Genomic DNA, 11,908 nt, shown 5'->3' on the forward strand with positions numbered 1-11,908 from the left:
CCCATGAAAGGTCCATGCTTCTTACACAGCCCATGACATCCTAGGCCCAGGGCCTGCGTAGGATCCCAGCCAAGACTCAGCAGCCCTGCCCATCGCCTCACTGTCCAGCCAGGCTAGACCTCGTGTCGGTCCTGCATGCCCTGCCTCTCAGGTCTGGAGGAACAGGGGTTCCTGTGCCTGGGATGGGCTCCTACACAGGCTTCCCCAGGGTATTGGGGTGCCCTGTTAAAAACTTTTTATTGTGAAGTGTGATACTGTGAAAATTAATAAACAGAAACCTCATTTAAACTGGAGTCAGGGGAATTCCCTGGTGGTCCAGTGGTTAGGACTCCACACTTCCACTGCAGGGGGCCTGGGCTCGATCCCTGGTCAGGGAACTAAGATCCCGCTAGCCACAGCCAAAAAATAAATAAATAAAAATTAAAAATAAATAAAATAAAATGGAGTCAGGAGGCCAGAAGGGGGAGCTCTCACATCCTGTCACTCCACCTCAGCTGCAGACCCAGCAGGAGGAAGGTTACCGCTTACTACCCAGCAGGAGGAAGGAAGATTTTCTCCCCGCCCGGCAACAGCTCAGCCAATGAAAAACCACTAAACTTCAAACTCCCAGTTTCCTCCAATGGACTCTGTTTAGAACAGCCCCTCCCAACTCCCCTTCTCCTCTATAAAAGAGTTTCTTCTCTTCGTTCTCCAGACTTGCCTGTGGTTCCCCATGGATTGCAGGTCCTCAATTGCAATTCTTTGCTCCTCTAAAATAAACCCATTTTCCTGATAAAATAACTGGCTGTTTTAAGTCAACAAGTACAGGGGCTTCCCTGGTGGCGCAGTGGTTGAGAGTCCACCTGCAGATGCAGGGGACACGGGTTCGTGCCCCGGTCTGGGAAGATCCCACATGCTGCGGAGCGGCTGGGCCCGTGAGCCATGGCCGCTGGGCCTGCGCTTCTGGAGCCTGTGCTCCGCAACGGGAGAGACCACGGCAGTGAGAGGCCCGCGTACTGCAAAAAAAAAAACAAGTACAGAAAGTGCAAAAAAACCAATGCACACATAAAATGGAAACACAAAACCACGTGAGCTCCACCCCATGAGGGTGCCAAGCAGCTCCCCAGAGCCCTCCTTCCACTCCCCCTCGCAGTGGTCACCACCTGGCTTCTCTTTACGCCTGCACACCCCCATACACCTTCGGAACAGCAGAGCGCCGTGCTGGCAGGCTGAATGTCCAGGTGGGGCTGGGCCTCATGCTCTGAGCTACCTCACTCCCATCATGTGCGTGGGATCCACCCCTTCTGAGGTATGTGCCCTAGGCTTTCTGCCTTGGGCTGAGTAACAGTCCACTACAGGCCTGTTTACACAGCTCGGGGTACACTTCTGAGGGCCTAGGGCAGCTTGGGTGTGGGCCTGTGAATTACAGGCTGCCGTGAACACCCTGTCCACAGACACTGGTGCACAGCAGCCAACTGCAGGCTATATGACATGAATCAATGGATGCTACAACTACTTTTCAACGTGGTACCAGTTTACAGTCCCAACAGCAATGGAGAAACATTCCAGTTGGTTTATACAAAACATATTCGTTTTGTCACTCTGGTGTGTGGGCCGTGGTATCGCCCTGCAGTCAATTTGCAGTTCCCTGAGAATTAATCAGATGAGACATCTTTCTAAAGACTAGTCTCCTATATTATCTTCTAAAAGTAGCATAGTTTCCATCACATTTAGGTCTATAGTCCACCTGGAGCTAGTGTTTGTGTATAGTGTAAAGTACGGAATCTATAGTGGTTTAAAAATATGCCCACAAATTATTTGACACTCTTCCCTTGAAAAGGTGGAGCCTAATTCCCCTCCCCTTAAATGTGGGCTGCACTTAGTCACTTGCTTATAATGAATACAGAGTGTGGCAGACGTGACAGTGTGACACCCAAGATTAGGATGTGAAAGGCACTGTGACTGAGACATCCCTGCTCTCTCTTTTAGGTCATTCACTCTGGGGGAAGCCAGCCGCCTCCCACTGGGACCAGCAAGGGAGCCAGCTTGGAAGCAGACTCCCCGCCCCAGTCAAGTCTTCAGAAAATGTGTGAGATCCTGAGCCAGAATCATCCAGCTGAGCTGCTCCTGGACTCCTGACCCACAGAGATTGAGATAATAAATGCTGGGTTTTTGTTTGGTTTTTTAAAAAACATTTATTTATTTGGCTGTGCCAGGTCTCCGTTGCGGCATGCAGAATCTTTGTTGCTGCGTGCAGGATCTTTTTTTTTTTAGTTGCGGCGTGTGAACTCTTCATTGTGACACGTGGGATCCAGTTCCCTGACCAGAGATTGAACCTGGGTCCCCTGCATTGGGAGCGCAGGGTCTTAGGCACTGGACCACCAGGGAAGTCCCAATAAATGTTGTTTCAAGCTGCTATATTTGGAGGCAATTTGTTACACATCAATAATAACTAGTACAGACTCCAGTTGCATTTTTCTTCCACATTTATATCCAATTGTCCCAGCACCATTTATTTAAAAGCTGCTTCTTGGGATTTCCCTAGTGGCGCAGGGTTAAGAATCCGCCTGCCAATGCAGGGGACGTGGATTCGATCCCCTGGTCTGGGAAGATCCCACATGCCGCGGAGCAACTAAGCCCATGCGCCACAACTACCGAGCCTGCGCTCTAGAGCCCATGAGCCACAACTACTGAGCCCACACGCCACAACTACTGAAGCCCGCGCACCTAGAGCCCGTGCTCCTCAACAAGAGAAGCCACTACAATGATAAGCCTGCACACCACAACGAAGAGTAGCCCCCATTCAGCGCAACTACAGAAAGCCCACGCGCAGCATCGAAGACCCAACGCAACCAAAAATAACCAAAAATAAAATAAACATTTTTTTAAAAAGAAAAAAAAAAAGGTGCTTCTCTCCACACTGTTCTGCAGCACCACCTTGGTAATAAATTAAGTTCCCATATATATGTGAACCTGTCCGAGCCTCTTGACTCTGTTCCATCCGTCCTAAGCCTGTGCTACAGTGTCCTCCCCACTGTAGCTTTATAACGAGTCTCCTCTCTGGCTTACTTACTCCTACTCATCTTCTGGCCTCAGTTTCCTTCCTGACCCCTCCCATGAGATCTGTGTCCTTTTTCAGTGATCTCAATACTCCTCAAACTTCCCTCACCAGTAGAACCATAGGAAATTGAAGCTATTTCAAAGCTGTGACCTACAAAAATGAAATTTCATTTGGCTCCGTTACAACTGCCCAGCTGACAATCCTGTGAGGAAGGAGGACCCCAAGACGCTGGCACGTTTGTGCACACGGTGCTTGCAGCCCCCTAGGTCCCTGGGCCAGAGCAGGCACTGGAGATCCGTTTGGACCACGTGAGTGAGGGACTGCCAGCAAGGGGTGGCAGCACTGTTGTGGGGTCTGGAGAACCTGGGAGGGCCCCTCCCCAGAAGCCAGGGGCACTCCAAAGCTCCCTCGTCCATTTCCCTTCCCTTTGCCACCCAGCTCTGAAAGAAATCTAATAAACTAACTCACAGCAAGGTGTCAGAAGTCTAGATGGCCAAATGAAAGAAGTTGGGCAGCTGGAGGCATCTGCATTTGAAAAGAGACTCAAAGAGAACTGAGGATAAAAGCCACCCTGGTGGTCCAGTGGTTAGGACTCTGTGCTCTCACTGCCGAGGTCCGGGGTTCAATCCCTGGTCAGGGAACTAAGTCCCACAAGCCACGCAGTGCAGCCAAAAACAAACAAAAAAACAAAAAGCCAACCCACGCTCAGCTAGGAGGAGAAAGGACAGGCTTCCAGAGGCCTGAGCACCACACCTTCCTAAAGGCCAGGCCACAGGCTTGATCCCAGCTGCCGCGGTGCTGCACGCAGCCTCTTTGGCTTCATGACTCTGATGGGCCAGGACCTCACCGTGTAGACTTGGAAATGAAGGTCTGTCAAGTACAGCAGTGTTAAAACCAAAATAACAAAAGTGGGCTCTGGAGGGGACAGCATTGTGACCCTGGGTTTGCTCTGATTCGAACCTCAGTCACCCACACACACATCACACAGAATGATGCTGGGCCTGGGGCTCGGCAGGATGCTGCCAGAAGCACGGGGCTGGAGAGTTACGGGCGGGGGGGGGGGGGGCACTGAGGCCACAAAGCTTTAGAAGAAGACATGTGTGGGGTCCAGATGACCACACTGCGACCTCCACACACCTAGCAGGAGAACTAGAGGGGCATCCAGAAGAGAGCTCATGATCAGTTTACACATTCCTGAGGTCACAGGGAAGAAGGTAGCAGCCCCAGAGCAGAGAGAGGGGTGCTGCGTGGGGGAGGTGTCTGGGAATGACCTGAGGCCAGAAACACACCAGGAGACTGGTAACACGTAACACAGCCGAATCCTGCGAACTTGAAGCCCGGTGAAAACACTCTAGGGGTGCAGGAGTTGGGACAACAGGCCCACAGATGAGGAGACATAGTTTGTGCACAATGCCTGGCTCTGAAGACAGAAAGACTGACATCGTCTCCAACTTCTGCACCACAGGACAGTGAACTAGGGTACAGAATAGAACGTGACGCTACCGACCATGCAGTGTGAGAGCAAAGGCATATTCCACTTCTGGGTATACAAGCAAAAGAACTGAAATCTGGGACTCAGCTATGGGCACACCAAAGTTCACAGCAGCATTATTCACCATAGCTAAAAAGCAGAAACAACTCGAATGCCCATCGACAGATGAAGAAATAAACAAAATGTGGTATATACATACAATGGAATATTCAGCCATGCAAAGGAATGAAATTCTGATACATGTTACAAATGTATCAGACAAAAGGACATATATTGTATGATTTCCCTTTATATAATAGGTAAATTCAGAGATAGAAAGCAGAATGGTGGTTGCCTGGGGCTGGGGGGAGGGGGAGTAAGGAAGTACAGTTTAATGGATAGATTTTCTGTTTCAGGTAATTAAAAAGTTCTGGAAGGGCTTCCCTGGTGGCGCAGTGGTTGAGAGTCCGCCTGCCGATGCAGGGGACACGGGTTCGTGCCCCGGTCTGGGAAGATCCCACATGCCGCGGAGCAACTGGGCCCGTGAGCCATGGCCGCTGAGCCTGCGCGTCTGGAGCCTGTGCTCTGCAATGGGAGAGGCCACAACAGTGAGAGGCCTGCGTACCGCAAAAAAAAAAAAAAGTTCTGGAAATTGAGAGTGATGATAGTTGCGCAACACTGTAAATGTATTTAACCCTAAAAAAAAATTAGGAAGACAGACCATATGCTGGAACTTAATATAAGATTCAATAAGTTTACAAGGAACGAAAGCATACAGAGAAAGTTCACCAACCACATTAGAATTAAACTAGAACTCAATAACAAAAAGATATCTGGAAAAATTCCCAAATATTTGGAAACTTTAAAGCATACTTCTAAATAACCTACAGGCTAAGGAAGGAATCAAGATGGAAAGTAGAACATATTTTGAACTGAATGAAAATGAAAACATATCAAATATGTGAGATGCACTTAAAGCAGGTTTTAGAAGGAAATTTCTTCCTTTGAATGCTTAAATAACAAGAAAGGTTATTTCTTTCAATGACCAAAGCTTCCAACTTAATCAATGACCAAAGCTTCCAACTTAATAAGAAGCTAGAAAAAGAGGAGAAAATTCAGCCCAAAGTAAGTAAAAAGAAATAATGAAATATAAAATAGACAAAAAGAGAAAAATATTGAAACTAAAAGTTGTTCCTTTGAAAATGTTGATAAAATCAATAAAACTCTTGCTGAACTGATCAAGAAAAGAAGACAAAAATTACCAACAGCATGAAAGAAAAAGGGGATATCACTACAGATCCTACAGACAACTAAAAGGATAAAAATGAGAATGTTCTGAACAATTTATGATAATAAACTTAACAACTTAAGTCAGCGGTCGACAAACTACAGCCTATGGACTGAATCGGCCTACCATCTGTTTTTGTAAATAAAGTTTTATTAGAATACAACCATGCTCATTTGTTCATGTATTGTCTATGGCTGTTTCATGGTACAGTAAGAGATAAGTAACCACAACAGAGACCATATGGCCAGAAAAGCCTAAAACATTTACTATTTGGCCCTTTATAGAGAAAAATTGCCATGCTTGACTTAAGATAAATGGGCAAATTACCGGAATGAAACAAATTATCAAAATGGGCTCAAGAAGAAACAGAAAACCTGAACAGCCCTATATCTATTAAAGGAATTAAATTTCCAGTTAAAAACTTTCCCACAAAGAAACTCCAAGCCCAGATGGCTTTACTAGCAGATTATAACAAACATTTAAAGAAGATATAATACAGAATCTACAAAAATGCTTTCTAAAAATAGAAGAGGAAGAAACACATCCCAACTTGTTTTTATAAAGCCAGTATTACCCTGACTCCAAAGCCAAAGACACAACAATTTAAGAATACCACAGACTGATTTCTTCATGAATAGTTGCAAAAATTCTTTAAAAAACATTACTAAATTGAATCCAGGAATATATAAGAAGGATAATACATCTTGACCAACTGTGGTTTATTCCAAGAATGAAAGATTGGTTTAACATTTAAAAAATTAACATAGGAGACTTCCCTGGTGACGCAGTGGTTAAGAATCCGCCTGACAATGCAGGGGACACGGGTTCGTGCCCCGGTCCGGGAAGATCCCACATGCCGCGGAGCGGCTGGGCCCGTGAGCCATGGCCGCTGAGCCTGCGTGTCCGGAGCCTGTGCTCCGCAACGGGAGAGACCACAACAGTGAGAGGCCCCCGTACCGCAAAAACAAACAAACAAAAACAAACAAACAAAAAAACAGAGACCTACATAAATAGATCTGTAGCTTCAATACAATCCCAATCAAAATGCCAGTAAGCCCTTTTGTAGAAATTCTCAAATTTATATAGGACTACATAATATCTTGAAGAGCCAAAATGATTTGAAAAAGAAAAACCAAGTTGGAAAATTAACGCTACTTAACCTCAAGGCTTATTATAAAGCTACAATAATCAAATATGTGGGATATTAGCAATAAGATCAATGAATATAAAATAGGGAATCCAGAAATACACCCAAACATATACTGTCAATTGATTTTCAACAAGGCTGTTAAGGTAATACAATGGGGAGAGGATGGTCTTCAAAAATGGTGTTGGAATGACTGGATATCCACGGAAAACAATGATCCTTGACCTCTTGACCATAAGAGAAAGCATAAACCATAAAGGGAAAAAAATGACAAACTGAACTTCATCAAAATTAAAAGTATCTGCTGTTCAAGACCCTGGTAACAAAATTAAACATCGGAACTTCCCTGGTGGTCCAGTGGCTAGGACTCCGTGCTCCCAATGCAGGGGGCGTGGGTTCGATCCCTGGTCAGAGAACTAAATCCCACATGCAGCGACTAAGAGTTCGCGTGCTGCAACTAAGACCCAGCACAGCCAAATTAAAGAAAGAGAGAGAGAGAGAAAGGGAGAGAGAGAGAGAGAGAGAGAAAGGGAGAGAGAGAGAGAGAGAGAGAGAGAGAGAGAGAGAAAGGGAGAAGGACAGAAGTAAGGAAAGAAAGGAAATGAAAAGTCAAGCCACAGACTGAGAACATTTTGCAATACATGTATCTGGCAAAGGACTTGCATCCTAAATATACAAGGAATTCTTAAAGCTTGATGAGACAAACAACCCATTTTTTACGGGTAAAAGATTTAGACACATCACAAAAGAAGATACACAAATAGCCAATAAAATAAGGACATGAAAAGATGTGCAACACCATTCATCATTAAGGAAATGCCAATTAAAGGCACAACGAGCTACCAACACTCACAAGAATGGCTAAACTTTAAAAGAATGACGAGAGGATATGGAACTGGGAATGTAAAATGATACAACCATTTTGGAAAATAGTTTGGTACTTTTTCATAGAGTTAAACACAAATACGCATTTCAACCATCATTTCTATCAACTCAACCCAAGAGAAAGAAAGTATATGTCCACACAAAGACTTGTAGACACGAGTATTCACAGCAGTTTTATTCAAAACAGCCAAAAACTGGAAACTGGAAAGAATCAAAATGTCCATCAACAGGTGTGTGCACAGAGAGTAAACGGTGGTGTATCTATGCGGTGGGTACCAGACATTCGGCAACAAAGACAGAACGGACCACACATACATGCAGCCATGTGAATTTCCAAAACTTCTGGACAAAGAAGTTAGGCACAAAAGTGTTCATTCTGTACGCTTCCATTCATGTGAAATTCTTAAAAAAAAAAAAAAAAGGGACAGTGAATCTATAAAAACAAAAAGTAGGGACTTCCCTGGTGGCGCAGTGGTTAAGAATCCCCCTGCCAACGCAGGGGACACGGGTTCGAGCCCTGCTCTGGGAAGATCCCACATGCCGCGGAGCAACAAAGCCCATGCGCCACAACTACTGAGCCTGCGCTCTAGAGCCCGCGAGCCACAAATACTGAGCCCGTGAGCCACAACTACTGAAGCCCGTGTACCTAGAGCCCGTGCTCCGCAGCAAGAGAAGCCACCGCAATGAGAAGCCCGCGCACTGCAACAAAGAGCAGCCCCCGCTCGCTGCAACTAGAAGCAGCCCGTGTGCAGCAATGCAGCCAAAAGTAAATAAATAAAATAGACAAATTTATAAAAACAACAACAACAAAAAAAAACAACCCAAAAAGCAGATCAGTGATTGCCTGGGGAAGGGAATGGGGATGATGAAAATGCTCTACATCTGGATTATCGTGGCTTTTACAAGGATGTATACATCTATCAAAACCCACCAAATTATTTTATATAGGTGCCTTTTATTGTAGGTAAACTATACCTCAGTAAAGTTTAATGCAACAACAAAAAAGTATACAACCTAAGTTTTCTCCTGGCCTCTAACCCTGAGTGGTCTGGCCCCTCCTGGCCTTGCTGTCCCCTCCCACACCTCTCTCCACTTCCCACTCAGCACCAGACCGCTTCCTGCACCTCAGAAACCTCGGCTCTATACCACAGAGGCTGGGAGCTGAGCTCTGGAACCAGACTCTGCGTCTAAAGTGGCAGCAGCTGAGGGGATTTGTCAAGTTTCCTGACCTCTTTTAAGTCAGTTTCCTCATCTGTAAATGGAATAACAGTACTTTCATTTTAAGGATCTTATGAGGATTCAATGAGTTAGACAACAAAGGCATTTTTTGGTGCCTAGCACAGGAATTGGCAAACTACAGCCCACTGTCTGTTTTTGTATGGCCCATAAGCTAAGAATGGTTTTTACCTTTTTTAATGATTGGGGAAAAAATAAAAAGAATATTTTGTGACACACAAATATTATATGAAATTCAAGTTTCAGGGTCTATCAATAAAGTTTTGTGGAAACAGAGCACATGTACTTACGTATTGTCTGTGGCTACTTTTCCACAAATGGGCAGAATAGTTGCGAAAGGGACCATATGGCCTGCAAAGCCTAAAATACTTACTCTCTGGCCCTTCACAGAAAAGCTTTGCAGACCCCTGATCTACCATCCTCATCATCACTCCTCCTTTGCATCAGCTGTGCCTTCTGTCTGGAAAGTTCTTCCACCAGATCTCAGAATAGCTCTTTCCTTCTTGTAACTCAGATCTCAATTTAAAGTGTATTTTCAACATTTTATTTATTAAATTATTTTATTTTTGGCTGCATTGGGTCTTTGTTGCTACGCGCGGGCTTTTCTCTAGTTGTGTCGAGCCGGGGGCTACTCTTTGTTGCTGTGCGTGGGCTTTTCATTGTGGTGGCTTCTCTTGCTGCGGAGCACGGGCTCCAGGCGCGCGGGCTCAGTAGTTGTGGCACATGGGCTTAGTTGCTCCGTGGCATGTGGGATCCTACCGGACCAGGGGTCAAACCCGTGTCCTCCGCTTTGGCAGGCAGATTCTTAAATACTGGCCACCAGGGAAGTCCCTCAGATCTCAATATCAGCTCCTCAGAGGTCTTCTGTGGTTACCTTGTCACTCCTGTCTCTTCACCCTGTTTTCATTTTTGACTCAATTTACTGTTTTCTTCCCTGAACCCGGTGCCTGACTTGCAGGAAGCACCCATAACCACAGGAGCACATGCATTCCGGGCACTGGGGGACAGCACAGAAGGGGACACAGGAGACGGTGAGCTTGGGACTGAGCCGGCTGAATGGAAAGGACCACCACTCAGCTGTGTGTGCAGCTGCGTCAGGGTCGGGCTCAGCACTGGGATGCAGAGCCAGCGATGGTGACACATGCATTGCTCACCCACCCGGAGATCAGCCCGGAGGAAACACAGGAGGCCTGTCGGCAACTGCAGTGCTCACCGCGGGCCCTGCCAGCGCAGCGAGGGCCCTTCCAACCTCCCTGACAGTGGGGAGGGTTCTGCAGGGGCTTCATCTGAGTCCTGGAGGCTCCCGGGGTTCACCTGCAACTACACTACGCTCCTCCTTCCAAAACGGGAGGAGGTTCTAGGGGGTGGGTGGGGGTGAGACTTACAAAGCACCCCACACAAAACCAACACAACAGCAACGGTCAGATCAAAGAATGACCAAGGTCTCGCGCAGTCCTGGCAATCTCTGTATTTGTCACAGCCGCCCAGGAAGGAAGCAGTCCAGAACCCGCCGTCCGCCGTCGGGCCTCACCACATTGCCCACACAGGGGTCCTGGCAGTGGAGCCCATGCTCTCCTCCCCGGGACCCTCTCCCCTGGGTGTCTGTGGAACTAGATTTTCCTTCACCTCTCTGTCTTTTTTCTCAATCTGATGTGCTGACAAGACCTTTCCTAAGGCCACAGAGCTTGGAAAGGGACAGGGGAGGTGTACTCCCTCCCCTCCCCTCCACCACTATTGCAGGAGTTCAGAAGGCTGGTGGTCTGACACACACATGGCAAGGTGATCAGGAGTTGGGCAGGGGACGGGGGCTAGTGTGCAAAGACAGGCATGTCATTCTGCAGTCTGTGAGGAAGGATTTCCAGGAGGAGAGGACAAGAATCAGACCTGCGTTTCAGACCCATCACTTTGGCTCAGGTGAGAAGGGTGAAGTCGAGGAGCTGAGACACAGCCAAGAAGAGCAGCCAGGAGCAAAGGCTACCGTCCTGGATGGAACTGAGGAGCCACAGAAGCAGGCTATATGGTAGAAGGGACGGACAGGAGGGCCAGGATCCGGGGTACTGAGGAGGAAGTTCTGGGGCGCTGGAAGTGAGGGAAGACACTGCCACCCAGACATCCTGCTTTAGTGAACAGGTGGACCATGGCAGAGGCACTGGGGTGGGGCACTCTTGGGGCACAGATGGTGTGCTGGGTCACCAGAGGTTCATCCGAGACTGAGGTTCCAAAACTGCACACAGTGGAGGCAAACTGTTGATAGACACCAGAGATTCAAAATCCCTAGAACACAGACCCCAACGCTGAGCCCATAGATACGAGAGCCCCCTCGCTAGGTGCCTGACAGCCCAGGCAACCTTCTGGGGAGGGCAGAGTCCTGGCACAGACTAAGTAGGTAAGGGATGAGGCCAGTGGAGAGGGTCAGTGGAGAGCCCACAGGAAGGGAGGACAGACCTGCTGACGCTGCCCCATTCCAGCTCTGAGTAAGAGCTGATGGGGCAGGAGAGGCGGGGTACGGGAGCTGGCTGCTCAGAGCGCCACACACCCACCAGGCAAGGACCCCAGCGCCAGCCCCGCACAAGATCCTTCAGGCAACCACCAGCCCCTTAGGCAACTCACTCCAGCCTGGGGCTCCCCTTGCCGCCCCTGAAGTGAATGAGGCGGCCCAGCCAGGGCACAGAGGCCCTTTACACCTCTCCCAGGGAGAGCTCCCCAATCCTGGTGGGGAGCAGCTGGGGGAGCAAAGGCAGGGACTGAGAAGAGCAGTGTGGTGCCCCTGCACCTCCACCCCCAAGCTAAGGACCGGGAGGAAAAGGAAGGCCCACAGGTTTGGGGAGGTCCAGCCTTTCT

Source organism: Delphinapterus leucas, chromosome 17, assembly GCF_059928025.1.
Source record: "Delphinapterus leucas isolate spDelLeu-1000000601 "Yukka" chromosome 17, BTC_Dleu_Yukka2, whole genome shotgun sequence".
NCBI lineage: Eukaryota > Metazoa > Chordata > Mammalia > Artiodactyla > Monodontidae > Delphinapterus > Delphinapterus leucas.